The sequence below is a fragment of the Ochotona curzoniae genome, unplaced genomic scaffold, assembly GCF_017591425.1.
Source record: "Ochotona curzoniae isolate NIBS_2020 unplaced genomic scaffold, NIBS_Ocur_1.0 scaffold_461, whole genome shotgun sequence".
NCBI classification, from domain to species: Eukaryota; Metazoa; Chordata; class Mammalia; order Lagomorpha; family Ochotonidae; genus Ochotona; species Ochotona curzoniae.
Genome location: NW_024467120.1, coordinates 2,998,384 through 3,019,360, shown reverse-complemented (window position 1 = coordinate 3,019,360; position 20,977 = coordinate 2,998,384).

Below are 20,977 nucleotides of genomic sequence, written 5' to 3'. Positions count from 1 at the left end.
GGGAGAAATGGTTGTAGGTAGTTTTGGGTGGATTTGTGTTTGGTATTTTGTTGTGGGGTTGGGGGGTTTATTGGGATTGTGGAAGATGGATGGATATATTGGTGGTATGGATAGTGTTGGTAGTGGAGAAGTATTGGGGGGTGTATGAAAAGGGGATGATTGTGGGTAGGGGGTTTTGTATATAGTATTCCCATTGTGACACTGGAGGGGAGAACAGAGTGGGAGGGGAGGGAACATGGGGAAGAGGAAGGGAAAACCCAGTGTCTATTAAACTGTACCATAAAACCAAACAAAGCAATATATATGCATATGTGTGTGTATATATATATATGTGTGTGTGTATATATATACATATATAAAGATTTATTTATTTTATTGGAAAGGCAGATTTACAGAGAAGCACAGACACAGAGAGAAAGCTCATCCGGCTGCTGCTTCACTCCCCAAATGGCCACAACAGCCATTGCGGAGCTGATCTGAGCCAGGAGCTTCTTATGGGTCTCTGGTGTGGATGCGGGGTCCCATGGCTTTGGGCCATCCTCTACTGCTTTCCCAGGCCACAGGCAGGGAGCTGGATGGGAAGTGAGCATCTGGGACACAAAAATGGTCCCCATGTGGGGTGTTGGCACTTGCAGGTGGAGAAATTAGCCAGTTGAATCATCACGCTACCCCCAGGACTTTTTTTTTTTAAGATTTATATATTTATTTATTTGAGAGATACAGAGAGAGATCTTCCATTCACTGATTCACTCCTCAACAGGCTGCAACTGCCTCAGCCAGGCAAAACGAAAACCAGAAGCCAGGAGCTGGGAAGTCTCCCATAGGAGTGGCAGGTGCCCAAGCATTTGGGCCATCTTCCACTGCTTTCCCAGTCTCAGAAGCAGGAAGGTGGATCACACGTGGGGCAGTCAAGACTCAAACTGTGTTCAGATGTGAAATGCTGACATCTGAAGTGGTGGCTTAACACACACTGTAGAACAACCCAGACCTCTCAACACACTTCCATCTGATTTGGGAGCACTTGGTTCATACACAGATGTTCCCAGGCCTTCTTGCTGCTGATGTTGCCATTTTCATGTTGTCTTCATGTGTGTCACTAAAGCAATTGCACAACTGAATTCTGGCATTACAATTAACAGCATAGTCTTAGGACCCAATACAGTTACTTATCAATTGATGCCCCTTTGTAAGTTCCTGAGCCTCTCAATATGTGAATTTTCTCAGCTGTGAAATAGGATAACAGCTCTGTCATAGGGTGAGCGAAAGAAAAAAACACTCAGTGAAGTCAGCGTTACCTGTTATTATCTCTAAATACATCTGCTTGTAAATAGCCTTTCTATGACAAAGTTGCCTAGGGAGTGTTTGATAGGAGTTGTAGTAATATCCAAAGGACATGTTTTGAATTTGGAAAGTTGCCAGCCTCCCAGCCAATAGGTATTAATTCTAGAAGCTTGAGCATGTCCCAGCCTGTGAACAATGGCTGTAGAGGTTTAATGATATCAAGAACTCCTTGCCTCTGGGATCTGTAGACATGGATAAACACGTGTAAAGAGGACTTAAATGGCCAATGCCACTTTTAATGCTGAGCATGTGCAAAGCTGTCATTTCAGCTACATCACAGCTAATACTTGCAGAGTCACCAGCTCAGTCTGCCGCTAGTTAACAAGGGTGTAAGTCGGAGGGTAAGAGACAAACCAGGCAAGTTCTCCTTCCAGAAGCATTAACCCCCACCTCAATCATTCTTCTGACATCACAGCTTTATCTAAAAGGCCCTCCCCCCAGAGTCTACTGAAAGGGTACCCCCAGATGGCCCACGCCCCTGGATGGCCACTTTGACGGGCTTATCAGCTGACATCTTATGCAAACACATGGATGAAAAGTAGGAATGCTTTCCCTGGATTGGAGCCATTAGGGTGAGAGAACAGGTGTTTAAAATTGAGTAGAGTTTGTCTCTCCAAAACTCATGCAAGCTGTTTGAACTCTGATGTCTACTTGATTCGGTGTGGGGACATGATGTCATGCTGACCTCTTAGAAGTGGAGTCAGCAGGAGGTCCTTGGTTCACTGGAGGCATGCTGACAGAAGGTAGTTCTTGAGAGGGGTGCTGCGAGTTCTAGTTCTCTTCCAAGTTCACCAGATGAACACTGAGACTGCACCTGCCATAACCATCCTCCATCAGAAGCCAAAACATGGGACCACTGATCCTGTAACTTCCGCTGTAAGTGAACTAGACTTCCACTCTTCCAAAGATGTTACTCTAAGATATTTTAGTGAAAGGAAAGGAATGCAGGCAAGGGAAACAATCCAGGGGCCCTGATGTGGTGTAGGTCTCCAACCCCCATTCCCAAGGTATTGATCCCACTTGGTCTTGCCTATAAGACATTCATGGAATTGAATTAATGATGCCTTTGTCTATAATTCCATACTGGAAATTTCTTTTTTTTTAAGATTTATTTATTTTTATTGCAAAGTCAGATATACAGAGAGGAGGAGAGACTAGATAGAAAGATCTTCCATCTGATGATTCACTCCCCAAATGACTGCAACAGGCTAGTGCTGCACTGATCCGAAGCCGGGAACCAGGAACCTCTTCTGGGTCTCCGAAAGAGGGAGCAGGGTGCAGGGTTCCAAAGCTTTGGGCCGTCCTCGACTGCTTTCCCAGGCCACAAGCAGGGAGCTGGGTAGGAAGTGGAACCAGTGCCCATATGGGATCCTGGTGCATTCAAGGCGAGGACTTTAGCCGCTAGGCCATGCTGCCGGGCCCCCATACTGGGAATTTCAATGACTCATAACTTCCACAGCCTCCACATGCCCACGACGGGCATTACAGGAAAAGTCTCAGGCTTTGCAGAACAAATGAAGGCCTGATCATTAAATTGCGTTTGTCATTAAACCAACCATTAGTAATTCACACACGTAAGTCTAATTAAAAATCAGCTACTCTGCTCAGTGAGTGTAACAAAGAAGGTAATTGTTCAGTAATTCTAAACACTTAACCTCCATGTTAAGCAGGAAATACTCTCCATTTTCTCCTAACTCATTTATTCAAAGGCAGAAAGAGAGAGAGAAAAAAAGATCTTCCATACGCTGTTTCACTTCCCAAATTCCTATAGCAACTGATTTTCTGCTGCTGGACCAAACCAATGCCAGGGGAATCCAACTGGGTCTCCTGCGTGAGTAGCAGGAGCCTACATCCTTGGCCACCATCTGCTTTCTCTCAAGTTCATTAGCAGGGAGCTAGGGCAGAAAGCATCCGCAGAACTTAAACCGGGCACTGTAACAAAGGCTTGTGAATGTCACAAGGCCCACTCTCCCGGCGCTTTCTCTTAGGTTACGTCGATGTTGTTGTTGTTCGTTTCAGCACATTCATTTATTTGGAAAGTCAGAGCTGTAGAGAGGGAGAGACAGAGATATTTTTCGTTTACTGGTTCACTCCCTAAATGAATTCAATGTCCAGTGCTAGGCCGGGCTGAAACCAGAAACTTCATCAGAGTCCCCCATATAAATACAGGGACCCAAATACTTGGACCATCCTCTGTTGCTGATCCTAGGTCATTACGGGAAGCAGAGCACAGCAGTTGGAACAACACACAACACTGGTCATAGCTTCCTCTCTGAATACAATCTCTTCTCTAGCAGGTCGAACTTGTCCTTGTGGTACTGAAGCTGTCTCCAACTGCTTAGATGCTGCTCTCCTGCCACGACATTAAGGTGAAGATCCCAGAGGAACTCAAAATCAAATCTTATAAGCCTAGAAGAAATTCTCTCTCCAGTTCACTGCAGTTTGAATCAAAAAGTTTCCTTATCCACTGAAAAGACATTCAAGAGTCATACTTAAGTGTTAATTTAAAAAGCATATTGTTTTATCTTCAAGTGTCTTGTATCTTTTTTACCCTCAAAATATGTCTACTCCTTTTTATATTCTAAGTGTTGACTAATTTTCATACAAAGCTTATTGCCTTTTGGATTTTGGTAAGTTTCTTTTTTAATTTATTGAGAAAGAAATTGATTACTAATTTGTTGTGCTGAAATCTTCCTACATGCGTGTTCAACCCCTTACTGGAAACGAAGGTAGCTTTTTCACACCTACTCTCTGGTTTTCTATTGATGCAATGATCCTTCGTGCCATAACATTGGTAACAAACAGGAGCAATGATGACACTGTGTAGCAACATTGGTGACAGACAGGAATTCTTTCTATTTAGAGATTGATTCCTAAAGAGCTGCCACTGCCAGAGATGGGCCAGGCTGAAGCCAGGAGCCAAGAACCCCATCTGGGTCCCTCATATGGGTGACAGAGTCCCAAAGCTTTGGCCCCTCATCTGCTGACTTCATAAGAACATTAGCAAGAAGGTGGATTGAAAGTCGAGCAGCCAGGACTCAAACCCACACTCTGAGTGATGCAAGGAGTGGCTTGATAATGCTATACCGTACCGTAGCACTCTTTTGCCTATGTTCTAACACACTTCAGGAAATAGCAGCCTAGGATCCTAGCCAACAGAGACCACAGGAAGATGAAGCTGGACTGGCTCAGCAGTCTCTTGTGTACTCAGATCTCTCCTCTCCTAGCTAGAGAGGAAGCGCGCTTTTGAAGACAAGATTTGGCTGGGAACCCAGGCATCCTCATTACCAGCTGACAGCATTTGGGACTACTCCCTCACTTTCTGAGCCTTTCCCCCAATTCACAAGCACAGATTAGAATCAGTACATCACCAATTGGTAATGAGAATTGACTAAGACCACATTTGAAAGTGAATGGAAAAAGGGATTTGCAAAAGGAATTTAACCCATGTTAATTTCCTGCCTCTGATCAAGCCGTAAGTTTCTAACTCCTTGCATAAATCGTTCCTTTTCAGAACTTCATTGTCTTATCCTTGACAGCTATCTACAAAGCAATTATGATTTATAAGGATTCAGGGAAGAATGCTAATTTGAAAGTCCTTATAGCTGGGGCAGGCATAAAGTGTAGCACTTAAACAGCCGCTTGGGACACCTGCATACAACATCACAGTGCCTGGTTCAAGGCCCAGTTACTCTGCTTCTCATCCAGTGTCCTACTGATGTGCACTTTGGGGGGCAGCAGGTGGCTCAAGCACTTGTGATCCATCATCCACTTGGGAGACCCCAACTGAATTGTAGGCTCCTGATGTTTAGGACATTTCAAAGAATGAACCAACGGGTGAAAGGTCTCTCTTGTGCTCTCCCTGTCTTTGCCTTTCAAATAAATCGTATTTTTAAAAATTCTTTATAGCTGCCAGCAAGACTTAAGTAACACAGAGAGAACAGTGAAACTTAAAATGTAGAGAGGATCGAATGATGGTCCCTCACAAGATGTACCCACGCCTTAACTCCCAGAACCTGCCAAAAGTGTTCTTATCTGAAAAAACAAACTTTGTAAATGCACTGAAGTTAGGCATCTTGAGGTAGGGAGAGAATCCTGGAGGCTGCAGGTGAGACTTCCACGCACAGACAAGTATCCTCCTAGCAGTGAGACAAAGGAATCACACAGGTTGGTGGAGGCAATGTAACCACAGATAAAAAGCTGAAATGCTGTGGCCACAGGCCAAGGGAGAAATGGGAGGCAAAGTTTCCGTTATCCCCAAGACGCCCAAGAAATGCAGCTATGCTAGATTTCAAACCGTGAGAGAAGATATTTCTGTCACTTTAAAGCAAACCAAATTCATGGTGCTTTGTCACAGCAGCCACGAGAAATTAACACAAGGTGCCACCATTCTTGTTAATAAATATAGTTTGGTTTTATTCCTTTCAAACCTCCATTTTTTTCAACTATGCTATAGAGAAGGAATAGAAGTCCCTATTTATGGTATTTTCCCCCAACCAGAGCCCTTTCAAAACCAGTAGCTGCAGGAACGGGGAGGCGGGTCAAGGACAAATGGAAGTGTTCCCTGAACACTGAAGTCATATTTGGTCATTGTGCTTTCAAACACCTAAAGTGCCCCATGACGACTATGAGAATGAAGATGAGGAACCACAGTGAGAGAACGGCCTCAGTACAACACATTGGACCTTGTTAACAGATGAGGGCTTTGCATCCGGGAGCTGCCCCCGTGGCAGGATGCATTCTCCACACAGGAAGAATAAAGAAAATGAAGATATTTTGTCATCCCATCACCTGTCCTTCATCACATGCAAGGGTGATCGCCCCCAGCACTCTACTCTGCCACAGCAGCAGTAAAATGTTGGCACAGTTCTCTGATGTTTTTTTTTTTTTTTAAGCCTATAGATCATCATTTGGCATCTCTGGGTTTGACTCATTCAGGAGATTGTGTTCTTCTGATGAGTACACCACGAACTAAGGTTCTCTCAAGGGCACAACTATGTGTGTATGAAGGCACGTTTATAAGGGTTTCTTCCTAGCTCTAACCATGGAGAATTAGTTTTCTCCTAGAAAACTGCTTTCTCTTTTTCCTAGGGGTGTCGTACAACTGGAAAATCAGAGCACATCAAGAACAAAACCTCAAATTGAGCGTAAAAGTGGTAGTAAAAGGTGGTTTGAAACTTTGAGTGGCAGCAGGGTGCCCGGTGTACCTGTGCTGTTATTAAGATGGAATGGAGGATGGAGGCAGGGGACGTCTTACAGCTCAGTTCAATCAGGTTAATGGACTTTCGGATGTCAGCAGGGAAGGGCAGGGAGCACCCAGCACTTTAAGTGATGCTATCAGATCTTTGGCTTGTTTTGCAATTCCTTTAGCAAGTACGTGACCTTTTGCTTCAGTCAATGTTCCCGCTGGTTGTTGGTATATTCTATTGTTCACTTCCACAAGAAACCAGAGAGCATCAGTTAGGAAGCATTTGCTCCTGTTTTTGACTCTTTCTTTTGCAAGAAGTTTTATCAGGTATTTCCTGCCTCATTACACAAGTGATTCATGGAAACTAAGTGGTTTCTTACGGTTCCGATGCTAACTTCAAAGTCTCCTGTATTTTGTTCCCAGCACAGAGGAGATACTCAATAAATATTAACTGGCTCTTCCATGAATATGTATGAATGTACATGTTAAGCATCATAAGCTTAAAAAGCATCAAATGAGTAAATCATGAATAAAGAATAAGTCTGTAGTAGGCAGCATAAAAAGGATGGAGAAGAGCTTCGCTGAGCAATATTTAGTCCCTTCTAGTCTGTACCAGGCACTGTTCAGCACTGAAAATGAAAGCAGTGAGCAAGGCAGAGGCCCTCCTCTCACGGGGTGGCCCGGTCTAGCTGGGGAAACTCTACAAAGATAAAGGCAGTCTCACAGGTGCTTCTTAAGGTGAACATAGACATTCACTCAAAACCAAACATACAATTAACTGACTCCTAGGCCAACTCACTCCAGTCCTTCTTGATCCGTTATTTTAAGTTCCTAAATTCTAACCTCTCTGAGTTCAGCCTATTTTAAATGGCAGAGATCCACATCCTCAAAGAGATGCTCAGAGTCGCCAGATTATTGGTTCAAACTCTCCAGATTTTGAACTTTACTCTTTGCAAATAAACAATCTTCAATATTCATGATTTATTCTTAAAGCCTGCTAAATGTGGATCATCATGCCTGGGATCCTTACATGTAGTCCATGAGTGAGTCAAGGATCATTTCTAAAAAGACCCCAACAGTCTCAAATGTAGCCAGCATAACATATCGTCTACACCACAGCCAGAAGCAGACTCCAAAAGTCTAAGCCAGGAAGATGGCAGCAGTGTGCAGAACGATGGGCACAGTCAAACTGACAAGAGGTAATAAGATTGGGAATGTCTCTCATGGAGCCAGATACGGTTTGCTGACTTTTGCATGCAGCATATTAAAAAATGAGAGGAGCTGCCAAGTTTTAGAGACCAAGTAACTGGAAAGTGACATCACCATTTGCTAAGAATTCATTTTATTTCTCCCAAACACAGAGAAGAGAGGCTAAGAGAAACAAATATCCCAGAATTTGAGTTCTGAAGATATCGAGTTTGAGATTTCTGTGATCATAGGAGGAGACTACAGAAAGCTCAGGGGAAAATGGAATTAGAAGGTGAGTTTAGGGGTAAGCACTTGGCTTCGTGATTAAGGAGTTGGTGAAAACTCCTGCATTACCACATCATAGTACCAGTGTTTGGTACTTGGCTTGCCCTCTGATTCCAGCTACCTGCCATTGCAGGCTCTGGGAAGCAACACCAATGGCTCGAATAGTTGGTTTCCAGCCACCTACGTGGGAGACCGGGCATGGGTTTCCAACTCCCAGCTTCATGTGTGGGCACAGTCCCAGTCATTGCAGGCATTAAGGGAAAAAAACCAAAAAGCATATTGAAGCTCTGTGTGTGCATACCTGTCTCTGTTAGTCTCTCAAACACACACGCACATTATTTCTATTATATATTTGTAGACTTATATTTCTATAAATTGAAATCTGTGCAAAAAAAATCTTCAAATAGTTCGTAGAAAATATGTATTATAAAAAAGTATCCAAGAATATTGACAAAAAAGGATGTACTAAAATAAACTCATCTCAACATTTCATTTTTTATAAACTTTAAGTTCCCGGGCACATTCAAGAGAAGCTCCAAAGAGCAGATTTTTGCCAGGGCAGAAATGAGGACTAATATCATAGGTGGGAGAGTTCTAAGCTTCAGGGATTTGAAAATGCTGGATTAAGCATAGCAAATTGCTTTTCTCTGAAACCTCTTAAAAATTTTCACCCAAATATAATCATAAAGCTCCAAAGAGAAGGATTCCAGTGCTACTGAGCTTATTTAACTATAGCACACTCTTGTCGGGGGACTTCAATCCCCCCACTATTCTACGAGACACTCTTTGGAAAATACTATTGAAGACTGCTAATATTAGTTGTACCTTTCAGAAGTTTTATTTGTGTTTTTATTTTGTGGAAAAACAAAACTAGAGGTATCTTCTATCTGCCGGATAACTCCCCAAATACCTGCAACGTATGGAACTGGGTCATGCCAACCCAGGAGCCCTGAATTCCATCTAAGTCTCCCATGTGTGTAGTATTTGAACAATCACCTGTTGCTTCCAGGGGACACATTAACAGGAAGTTCTGTTGAAAGAGGAACCAGGACTTGCACCCCTGCACTCCAGTGTGGGTTGCAAACATCCCAGAGCAATTTAACTGCTGTGCTGCAACACTTGTGCCCGAAACTAGCATTTTTATTTTTTAATAGGAACTTCACCAGCGCTCATGAAGTTCAGGTAGAAATGTTGTTCTTCAACTCAGTGAGTCTCTAGATGCAAGCCATCACTTCTGCTGTGAATCTTCACTGATTTTAGCTCAGGGCCTCTTTCCCTACCCATGGCTATACTCTTCTCTGATGCTCTCATGTTTTCCCAGAACTTAAAACACCTCCACATCCATGATTTTCACATCAATAGTTCCAGCCTGGCTTACTCCTGAGCTCTTGGATGGCACTACTATCAGATCACCAACTGCATTGCAGCATCGTGGACGCATCTCAGTTTTCCAAACGACGATCAACCCTTCCCTCAAGACTTGCCCTTCCTCCTGAAATCCTTCTTTCGCTTTACTCCATCACTCTACTTCTGTTGCCCTAAGTGACAACTTGGAGTCAGCCTTCTCTCAATGCCTCCATCTCATTCACCCCCTACGGGAGCCATTTACATTCTACGGTCACTGCTTTCTAAATACCTTGCCAACTAAGTCTTCTTGCTCTCCAGGCCTGTGGCTTTGATATAGGATCTCATCTTCTACCTGATTGGTTTCATTTACTCCCAAATGGTCTTCCTGCCTGCTTTCTGTCCAGGGCCATCACCAAGCAGTGTCCTTTGCTACTATCAGAGCTTCCATGTTAAATGGAAAACCTGACAAGGAACTCCCCTGTCTGAAGGGTCTCATCAGTTCCCCAATAAGATCTGGGTGCTTAGAGTAGCTTCCAGGCCTTGTAGTCTGGGCCAACCCACTGTCCCTGTCTCACTGCCCACTGTGGCCCCAATACACAGAGAACAACTCTTCTTCCCCACTAATTGAATGTTCATTCCAATTGTCCTTTGTACTTGCTAGAGTCTTCTCTTTGCTGGAACACAATTCCCTTTACCTCTATTGAGTTTAAGTCCTTAAATCCTTAAAGAACTCTCATAAGACCATGTGTTATATTGTTAATATTTTGATAAGCACTTATATTCACTAATGAAGTTCACATACCGCCAATGGTTTGAATGTGCCTCCCATATTCAGTTTATTGTAAGTTTAATCCCCAATACAAAACTGTTCAGAGATGGGGTTTAATGAGAGGTGATTGGGTTGTAATGTTGCTTTTGCAGTAGTGCATAAATCTGGATAGAAGCCCTTGCCAACCTTAATGCAACTGAACCTTTTGCCATCTTCCTTCCTGGCTGATTCAACAGTCAGTTCCCCTTCTCTCTGGAAATCTATATCCCTTCATACGTAGTACAGGTTGCCCAGTAGCACAAGGGAAAACTGGATCATCTTAGCAAAGGATGCCTGCTCTCAGTGCTGGGTGTCTGGCTTCCATGGAATGAACATTCCACAGGGAGATGTTTAAAGTCAAGCCAGCGAGTTCAACCTTGGTGGCTCAGATGACAGCAGCCCTCCGCAGTGGTGACGAAGCACTTGCAGAGAGTACCCAGGCCAGGTCTGACCCAATGCCTGGGACCTAGCCCATGGGCACCGTTGTCACATGGTGAGCAAGTCCTAGGTTCTTGGGCCATTGGGTGCCAGGCTCTGCCCGGCAGCAAGCTCTAGGGTTTTTAGGGTATGTAATTGCTGCCTGGGGACATTCAGGGATAAGGTTAGTGTGAGTGTAGGTGAGGGATGAATTCTGTGTGATTCCTAAGCAATGCGGTCATGGAATGTTCTGGCAAGCATGGGGACTGAGATCTGAGGGTTTGGAGGGGAGAGTCCATAAGTTCTATTTGGACCAGACTGATTCATCAAACCACATGGGAATCCTGAGATTGGCAGCTAGCATAGAGCATCACTAACTGCCACGCACCAGTTCACTCAATAGCTATGGCAGGGGACCTATCCAGTAGGGCTAGGTTCCAGTACCTGACTGAGTGGCAAAACGGGGCATGGGTCACACTTGGCAGGGTCAAGACACTAACCAGCACGCGAGATAACCATATCCGGGGGTAGATTCTCTGGGGGAGGTGTGGGTCCAACCCTGTGGAAATGCAAGTCCCTCTGGTTAGCTTGCGACCTGGGGTGGTGATGGGCTAAGCTAGATGTGACCATGGAACCTGCCATCGTTTACAGGTAAAGGAACCGACAATAGTCTGGGCAGTCAAGGCAGAAGCACCCAAATGTGGTGCATCCTAAAACAGAATGTGGGGTGGGCCAAGCAGCAACTGCAAGGGAGCAGACCAGGCAAAGTTGAGCAAACCTTAACTCACAGGAAGAACAGGAATCAGGATGGGTATAGGTCTTACACCAACTGGTTTGCATGAGCCAGCATCTGCATGATGCCACAGCATCTAAGGCAAAGGCCGAGACAGGTGAAGGGCTGTGCCAAGCTGAGTCAGAACAACCACTGGCATGCACACGATCTATTCTTGAGAACAGGCCTAATTGGGAAGCTAAGAAGACACTAAAACTGGGCTAGTGTTCCCACGGGAGAGTGCAGGGGATGGAGTCAGGGCTGAGTTCTGGTCTGGACATGGCTGCAGTGTCCCTTGGCACAAGTGTGGACTCGGACTGGACACAACAAGCTGGGTTAGACTCCAGCACCATCTGGTGCTCTGGAAGACCAGGGTAGGTGTAGGATGGACTAGGCTAGGTCTCTGCCCCTACTGAGCAACAAGTGAGCAGTGTCTGGGTATGGACAAGCCATGGCTGGGCTGAAATATCCAACAGTAACAACCAGAATGGGTTGAAGGCCAGTCAGGAAAGGCCACTGTTCCTGCTAGGACAGGATGTGGATGAAGTAGGGCTGGCTTATGGACCTTTCGACATGCACAAGATCTGGTGTTGGAAGAGGTTCTGATGGAGGAGCCTGGGCAACTCCTCTGGCAGGACACAGTCCCTACAGGCGATTGCAAGAACCACGATAGGGAGCAACTCAGACCACGCCAGGGAAAGGTACCCACCGGCAAACATTTGGCATAGGTCAGGGGCAGACCAGGTTGAACTAGTTCACATCAAATGCTGGTGAATCCGAGCACCGAAACAGAGTGTAGGTTGGGCCAGGAATGCACATACCAGTGCACTTTACAGCTGGGATTGGGTGCCTGCTGGGCTGGGCTAGGCTATAACCCTCACCAGCATCAGCTGGAATTGGGGGTGGGCCAGGCCGGACCAGGCTACACACTGGCAAATTCCAAGGTGAGGTGGGCCAAACCAGACTGGGCCGCAGCACCCAACCAGCACAGGTGAGAACCAGGGAGGGCGGGGGCAAAGCCGGCAGGGGCAATGTGGAGGGTTCCTCTGCTGGACAGCCATTCCCACTGGAGAGAATGAGTTGACATGGAGGCAGACCAGGCCAGGCAGGGCTATAACAACTGTGGGCCTCAGGTGAGGTAGATCAGGGACAAGCCAGGCTGGGCTGATTGTTCCTTCTGGTGTAAGCATAAATTAGAGTGGGCGAGGGTTGATTGGGCTTTGACACAGCATCAGCTGGCAGAGGCTGGCACTGGGGGTAATTCTGTTAAGTTAAACCACAGAACCACCTGGAGAGTGCATCATCTGGGAATGGGAGTGGCCTAGGAGGGAAATAGTAGGTACTTCCCTCTTGGGTTATCACTCCCACTGGAGAGCATGAAGACCAGGATCGGGGCAGAGGTAGCTGCACAGAACAGCACCTGTCAGTATGTATGTGGGCTGGATGGTAGGGCAGGTTGGATGAAACTAGGCTTCAATGCTCATTGACATGTAAGAGAGCTAAATGGGATGTGGAACAGACTGAACAAGTCTGTGGTACAAAGTGAGAAGCATGAGAACCAGGGTAGGGGGCAGGCCTGGTGAGGGTTATGAGCAGTTGCCCCAACTAAGTTGCAGCTCCCACTGGTTTGCAGGAGGGCCGAGTACGAAGTGGGCAGGATCAGGCTGAACTGCAATACCCCATTGGCTTGCGTGGAAGTCGGCTGGAAACAGAACTGATCCAGCAATTGCAAACTCCAGCATATGAATAAGCTGATTGGGGACTGTGCCAGACCAAATCAGGTCTGGAATCATCTCAAACGAAGTTTCTTTGGGGATCCCTCCAACTGAACTGCTGATCTCAGAATCCCAACCGTAAAGTGACTATGTCAGCCAGTGGATTCTGAAAAGAGTTCATCGTGCTTGGAAAGGCAACATTGGCTCAGAACTGTTGAACTATCAAAACTGCAAGAGCAGGACCCTCGGAGCATGCCCCACATTGGGGACCTGGGATGGGTGGGAGCCTGGGTGGAGTTTTTTTTCCTTTATCTATTCCTTTACCCCAGATACTGAAAAAAATAATAATAATATTAATGTGGAAACAATGGTCTTACCCACTTTCCTGCAGCCCTTGACCCTTTGTGCCTTAATCAACTATGTAAAGATTGCCAAATGAAAGAATTTATTTAAAAAAAAAAAAAAAGTCAAGCCAGAGCATCACTACATTGATAAGAGTGATTCTTAATCATACTCCAGGCCAAAGAACCAAAGCCATAGACTAAAGAATGGTTCAACAAAGCCTTATAGAAACTGTGCTATTGCCCTGACTGCAGCTGAAAACGATGAGTACTATTCTGGAACTCAGTCTGCTTTTCTCTGGGTCCAGTCATATATGTGACTTCCGCCAACTGCCAGATCTCTCCATCTCACATTCATCCTCTCAAAGACAGAGACCCGGATCATCAGTCTATCTCAGAGGACCTGGAAGGCCTTTATTATTAGGTTTTATTTAGAGCTGGTGCAGTAGGGCAGTAGAAAAGTCACCACCTAAAACAATGGCATCTTACGTGGGTTCCAGCTTGAGTCCTGAATGCTCCACTTCCAATTCAACTCCTTGGGGATGTGCCTAGGAAGGCAGTGCAGTGTGGCCCAAGTGCTTGGCCCCTGCACTCATGTGAGAGACACGGAGGAAGATCCCAGCTCCTCAGTTCATCTGGGGCAGTCGTGGTTATTGCAGCCATCTGGGGAGTAAAGAAACATAAAATGTTGGCAACTCCCACGTCGCCACTTACCCTGAGCCAAGCGGAGGGACTAGGGTTATGAGACAGACAAGACAGACAACAACACACCGTGGCTCATTCTTGTGAAGTGAAGGCCGTTTATTCAAAGTCGAACTGCTTATATAGTCTGCTTGGCCCCTCCCAGGATTTTCCTAATGCTTAAGCAACACCTAAGCTCCCCCGCCCCCCCCCCCAGAGGGCATGCAAAAAGGGGAAGCAGGAAGGAGGAAAATTGCAGTCAAGCCAGGGGCTAAATGTATCAGGCCAAGATTGCCCTTCCTGTTACACCTTAAGAACCAAGCTAAGCTGTGGAGTTAACCCTTGGGAGACCAGGGCCTACAATAAAAGACTCTTTTCTCCCTCTTCCCCTCTCCCCTCATTTCCCTCTATGTGTAATTTTGCATTTCAAGCAAATAAATAAATCTTATTTTAAATAATATGCCTCTTAACGGCTGTCATTGCAGCATAATAGGCAGGGTTGGCATCTGCTGGGTGCTGGTTTGAGACCAGCTGTTTCACTTCCAATCCAATTCTCTGTTAGAGTATCTGGGAAGGCAGGGGAAGAAGGCCCAGTTGCTTGGACCCCTATATGCATATGGAGGACCTGACGGAAGCTCCTGGCTTTGCCTTGCCATAACCCAGTCACTGTGGCCATTTGGGAAAAATGAGCCATTAGATGGAAGATCTATCTCTCATATATCATCTTCTCTCTGTAAATAGCTTTAAATAAAATTTAAAAATACAAAATCCTTTTTAAAAATGCTTCTCTTAGGTCAGGTTCTTTCTCCTGGACCACTTAGTCATAGTCATAAAGGTTAAAGACTACATATTCCTCAGCAGTGACTGGATCCGTGATAACTGTTCCAACAGTATGTCAAGTTCAAGCTAATCAAGTAGAACTCCCTGCTGTGTCTGCAGTGTGTCCCCAGGCAGCCATGACAGTCTTCAGTTGCCTTGTTTGGGGGCATTTACTCTTTCCTTGTTCTTAGATGCTGGCTCTGTGACTCAGGGGTCGCTGACTCCGGGGTCGCATGCTACCTTCTTATGCAGATGGTCTTCCTGGATCCTTTGCCTCGATCATCATGACCCTGGCTTCTGCTGAGGAATCCCTAACCTTGTTGGTGTTAGCTCAGCTTGCAGCTATGCTTTGTGTGAGAATGCAGGGTTCTTTTGCGACTCACAGTAAGCCTTGTTAAGCCACAGCAGAGTTTCTAATAGCATCACTCATGATTCAAGTCCTTTGCTTTCCTTACAACTCACCCACTAGAGAAAGTTGATCAATTCAGGAAGTAAGGTCAAATGACGGCTTAACCTTTGTCTTCTAAAGCATCCCTCCTTACCAGTCCTTTGCTAGTATCCTAGAGCAAATTGTGCCTTTGAGTTCAGGTAGAGTTCTTTGATCCTCCAGGATACGACCTAGTGAGTGAATTGCTTCTAAGTTTTAACATAGAGCCAGTTCCTCCTCGGAGTCATTGTTAATCCTCTGCTGTGGTTTGAACATGATTTGGGTCCAGATTTCATGCAGTTAATGTTACTCATAAGGTTGAAACTTTATCCAATGATGATGGTCAAGGACCCGGGCCTAGTGGTGAATCCTTAAGACAGTGGGACCATGAACTCAGAAGGTCATTCTTGGAAGAGAATTGCTTCTAGAAGCTTCACTGGACCCAGCCTCTCTCTGCTCACCATGTAATCCTTCTTTTGCATAGGATTCCACATTGCCATTTTCTATCCTCATCAAACACTAAACATGATCTTCATCTTGACCCAACAAAGCTGTGAGTTAAACAAACCCTTCCACTTTACAATGTGAGTTTCCTCAGGTATTTCATTATAGTGACAAAAATAATACTAACACACTCTAAGAAGCTCATCAAACACCCATTACTCATCAGTCCTGTGGTTCATCTATCTATGCTACTCCCATGTGATCCAGTCTAGCTCAAGGTTTAGAGCCTCTTGCTTAGAAATCTACAACCCTGAGTCTGATTGTATTTGTACAGCTTGGTTTACTTATACACCATGCATGTTATACCGAAGTTGTCTGAGAAAGAGGAAAGCCAATATTTATTGTGCACCTATAGCATGACCCAAATTTTAGACTGGATACTCTATATACATGGCATGATTGCATCTTCATGCTCACCCTTTGAAGGGGTTGTTATTGTCTCCAGTTTATGAATATGGAAATAACCCAGACAAGCTATGTGCCTTGTCCCAAGCACACACAGTTAGTGACAGTCCAGGCAAGAAATTACACCAATCAGTCCAAACCCACACTTGTGTTCTCTCCTCCACATGCTTTCTTGTGTTTATGCATCTACCTCCCCCACTGACTGAGAACTCCCCCTTGCAGTGACGAGCCGCAGTTTGTCACTGTATTCCCATTGCTTCTGTCGCACTCCGTGTAGAGTGGTGGAAAAAATAAAGGCCTTGGTTTTGCCTTGCCCTTAGTACCTGTTTAATAAATATTGATGAATGGTTTCAGGGAAGCCTGAGAACCCCTTCCCTGAGGATCTTGTGCCGTCTGTTTGGTAGGATTCTTTCCTCCACCCCCTCCAGACAACACAGTGGAACCCAGCAAGACAGATGCAGCTGGAGCTAATGTAATTTCAGATGAATCCATTACAGTCCCTGAACTGCTGCAAACTGGGGCATAGAATTAAAGTGCCCTTTATAATTTATACTCAGATGCAAATGGGATGTGGGAAGTGAACACTTGCTTTATATTCCAATGCATTGTCCTCTGGCCAGGGAATCGGTCAACAGATGAACCGTGCTCCCACTGATTTAGAAACAGTTCTTACCTGGTCTGAGAGCCAGCTGAGCCAACCTGCCAGGCTCTCCTCTAGTCTGTCGACTTTACATTTCGTGATTTGGATAGCAAGAGGCAGAAGCAGGGACAGCCACCTGGGCAGAGGCTGTACAATAATGCCCTCAGGTCCACGAGAGCCTGGAGGAAGGCTGGGAGCCTGCTTCCTTGTGGTCCTGGACCCTGTCACTGAGTCGCTCTGAGATATCATGGTGTATTAGAGTGCCGGCTGCTTCCAAACCCACTGCGCATGGGAGGACGGGTCAAGTCCAAGTTGTGAGTTCTGCTCCCTTCACCATTCACAGAGATTAAAGGGAGATTCCAGGGCTTGTTGCTTGGGATCTAAGAGAAAAGAGAGATAACACATTTGAAGTTTATACTATGATCTCATTTTGGAGGAAGAAACAGCACTGGGGTAAGGCAGAGCCCTGGCCACATCCTGAGCAGAGCTGGGAGACTGCTGAAGGCCCAATCTCCTAGTTTCCTACTCTTCAGTTTCCTGAATTCCTAGTCTATTGCTATTTCTGTCTGGAAAATAAAGATAACAATATCTGTTCTTGATAGACTTGTTTGGGAAATTAGATAATAGATGGGGTAAAAATGTTTACAAATTTTAAATCCTGTAAGATGCTATAAAGCCTTTATGCAATTATAAGCATCATTAACAATGCTGACAGGGAATAGTTATTTGTGCCTGTGCTCGCTTCAGCAGCACACATACTGAAGGCTATTTGTGCCTACTCGTCATCAGTGTAAATAATGACACTTTCATTCTTCATGGCTCATGTTGCAGTGTCTTTCCTTATAAATCTTATCAATCTTCCAACAACAGTTCTTCCAAGTTTTCCTTTTACGTTCTTTTTTTTGAATTAGGAAAATAATATAAGCTGATTCTAGAGCATTTCAGAATACTGAAAGACATAAAGAAAAAAGTCGCCCATAGTCCCAAAACTCAAAGATAATCACCATTAATCTTATATTTTCTTCTGATTCTTTTCCCCTGCATATTTTAGTGAGTTATGGTTAAATCAAATTGAAAATTCTATTTCCCATTTTCTACTTAACATTATAATATATCTTTTCCCATGTTATCAAAAACTACTTTTGAATGACTTAATGGTTTCCAATATGTTTTATCTTACGGAAATATCACAGATTATGTAATACAAGGGCCTTCTTATCCATTCTTGGTCTATTTCTTTTTAAAATATTATATATAATCCAACAATTAATTGTGTATAAGGCTTTCCTCTAGCTTCTGAACAATATATTAGGATGCTTGATTTGAAATAAGAATCCTAAGCATACAAAAGTTTCAAGGTTTTAATTTTTCAATATTCGTTCACTCATTTGAAAGGCAAAGTGACCAAGAGACAGGAAAGACAAAGAAGAAAAATTTTCTATCTATTGGTTCACTCTGCTGAATGCCTGAAATAGCCACAACTGGGCCAGCCCTGAAATAGGAGCCAGGAATTCTATGTGGGCTTGTGTGGGTTACAGAGTGCCAAGCACTTGAGCTGATGTCTGCTGCCTCCCAGGCTGCAAAAAATTGACAGAAAGTTGAATTGGAAGCAGAATACCCGGGAGATGAATGCACTGTGCCACATACGTGCCCTAAAATTGCTGACTAGCTTGCAAGAAAATGTTAACTAGTTTTCCAATGGTGCATTGGTGTTCTAGAGCTACTATAACGATTGCCCAAAATCTGAATGGCTTAAAATAGAAAACCTACTCTCTCCATAGCCTGGACACCCAAAGTCAAGGTGTCAGCACAGCCACGCTCCTCACGGGTGCTCTAGGGAAGGTCTGTCCTTGCTTATTCTAGCTTCTAGCTGTTCCCAGGAAGCTTGACTGTCCCTCTCTATCTCTTTCCTTCAAGGCCTTGCTCTCTATGAATCTTCAATTCCATCTTCAATTCTGTCTTTGGATTTAAGACCTAATTCAATAGAACATCGTAACTTGACCATATGTGAATATTCATCAACTCTTTGTGACAGCAATGAAGTACAACTGCCACATGACTCTTTGGGGGTCAAGCTACATCAAGCCATAGCAGATTTCAAAGATCATATTCTCAAGGATATGGGTTACAAGTTCAGCATGTATTTTAGGGGCCCAGTTTTATGCACCACAAGTGATTTATGAGTGTTCTCACCCAAGCCTATGGTTCCAGAAATATCACTTCCTATTTTAATTGCTTTACTTGCATCTTCAAAAAAAAAAAGAGAGAGAAAAGCAGTGGGCATCTGGCCTGGCAGTTAAAATGCCCATTAGGGTGTTCACATTTCACCCGGGTTTAGCATATGGCTCCGACTCCAGCTTCCAGCTTCCTGTTAACACACCCTGGAAGGCAGCAGAGAAAGTCCAAGTAATTGGGTTGCTGCCAACCATATGGAAGACAGGGATGGCAGCCGTGACCCCTGGTTTCAGCTCAACCCATTCCTGGCCACTGTGGACATTCGCAGAATAAATCAGTGGCTGGGCGATCTTGCCCATTCTCACTTTTTCTGACTCTTTCCTCCCCCTCCTTCAGCCTCTTCCTCTGTCTCTCTGCCTTTTAAGTACATTTAGGAAAAACAGACCACAGATTTCCTGAAAGATCCTTGTCAGTGTTGAACATGATGGAAAGATTACTTTTCTGACTTTTTTTTTTTAATGGTACTTTGTGGAGCCAATTTGTGGTCCAGCAAGTGAAGCCACCACCTATGATGATGGCATCCAACATGAGTGCCAGTTTGAGTCTTGGCCTGGATTCCTGCCACTTACGTGGGAGACCTCTTTCTCTTGCTCTCTCTCCCCCTGACTTTCAAATAAATATATAAATCTTTAAAAAAAAATGAAATTTGTCTCTGGGCAATACCAGGCCCAATCCTTTCACTTAGCCTATCCAGTTTCTTCTGTTCTTAAGTTCCAGGTTCAATTATGAAATTCACTGAAATGATTTGCCTTCTCAGCTTTGAAAGAATTCTTCACTATTATACACCACAGCTCTTACACTTTTTTTTTTTTTTTGTAAATGAGACACATCCAGCAAGATTTGGCCATCTTCCATTCTTTGTGTGTTTTATCCCCAACAGGATCAATCAGAATAAAATGGAGGAAAGAGAATAATCAATGCTAATGCGATCCATGCTAATGCACAGATTCTCTTCCAATGCTAATCAGGTAGAAAATTATTTATTCCACTTAATCAGGCTAGGGAATTATAAAAACCTATCCACACATATTTTATCCTGTGTGTTTATGTTACTTTAGGGTGCCTGCTTGGCGTAACTGCAGTTAAATCCATTACAGATGACTTTTATCTCTTCTTAATGTCAGAGCCATCTGCTTGGCCTCCCTTCGTGCGTATTCATGGTATCATTAACATGGAGGCCATGATCTTCAAGAGAGCAGGCACAGAGCAATGAGGCCACTGTGACCTGGAAGTGCATGGTGAAATGTCACTTGAAATGATGCTACTCCACACAAGCAATGCGCAGTCCTGTGGTTCAGAAATAGCCTCGTTGCCCTCCCGCACTGTAGCTAAGTTCTTCTGAAGGTTGCCCCGCATCTCCAGCATGAAGACACCAGTGCCTCACCTCTTATTTTTTCCCAGGGTCTCATAAGAATCAAAACTCTTAATTAAAGATAATAGCTGCTGAGTTTCAATGAATGCTTGAAAAAGCTCAGAAGAGTGGTTATATTGAAGGCAAATCTCTAGAAAGGAGAAAATGGTAACATACCAGGTCAGATCCAGGTCTACAGCTATGCAATTCATTTGCAGGACTTACAATGGTCAAAATTATACTACATGCTCTCTCTCTCTCTCTCTCTCTCTCTCTCTCTCTCTCTCTTTCACACACACACACACACACACACACACACACACACACATACTTAGTATAAACTCCAAGTTTGAGATCCTCCATTCAAATGTATGAACTGACAATGGTACAACTCGTGGGCTTAACCTCGTCCTCATTTGCCAGGAAGAACACGGATACAAACCCGGCATGGGGAAATTTTCCTTCTTGCTCCTTGAAATCATAGAATCTTTTGAGAGAGACTCAGGAAATTTT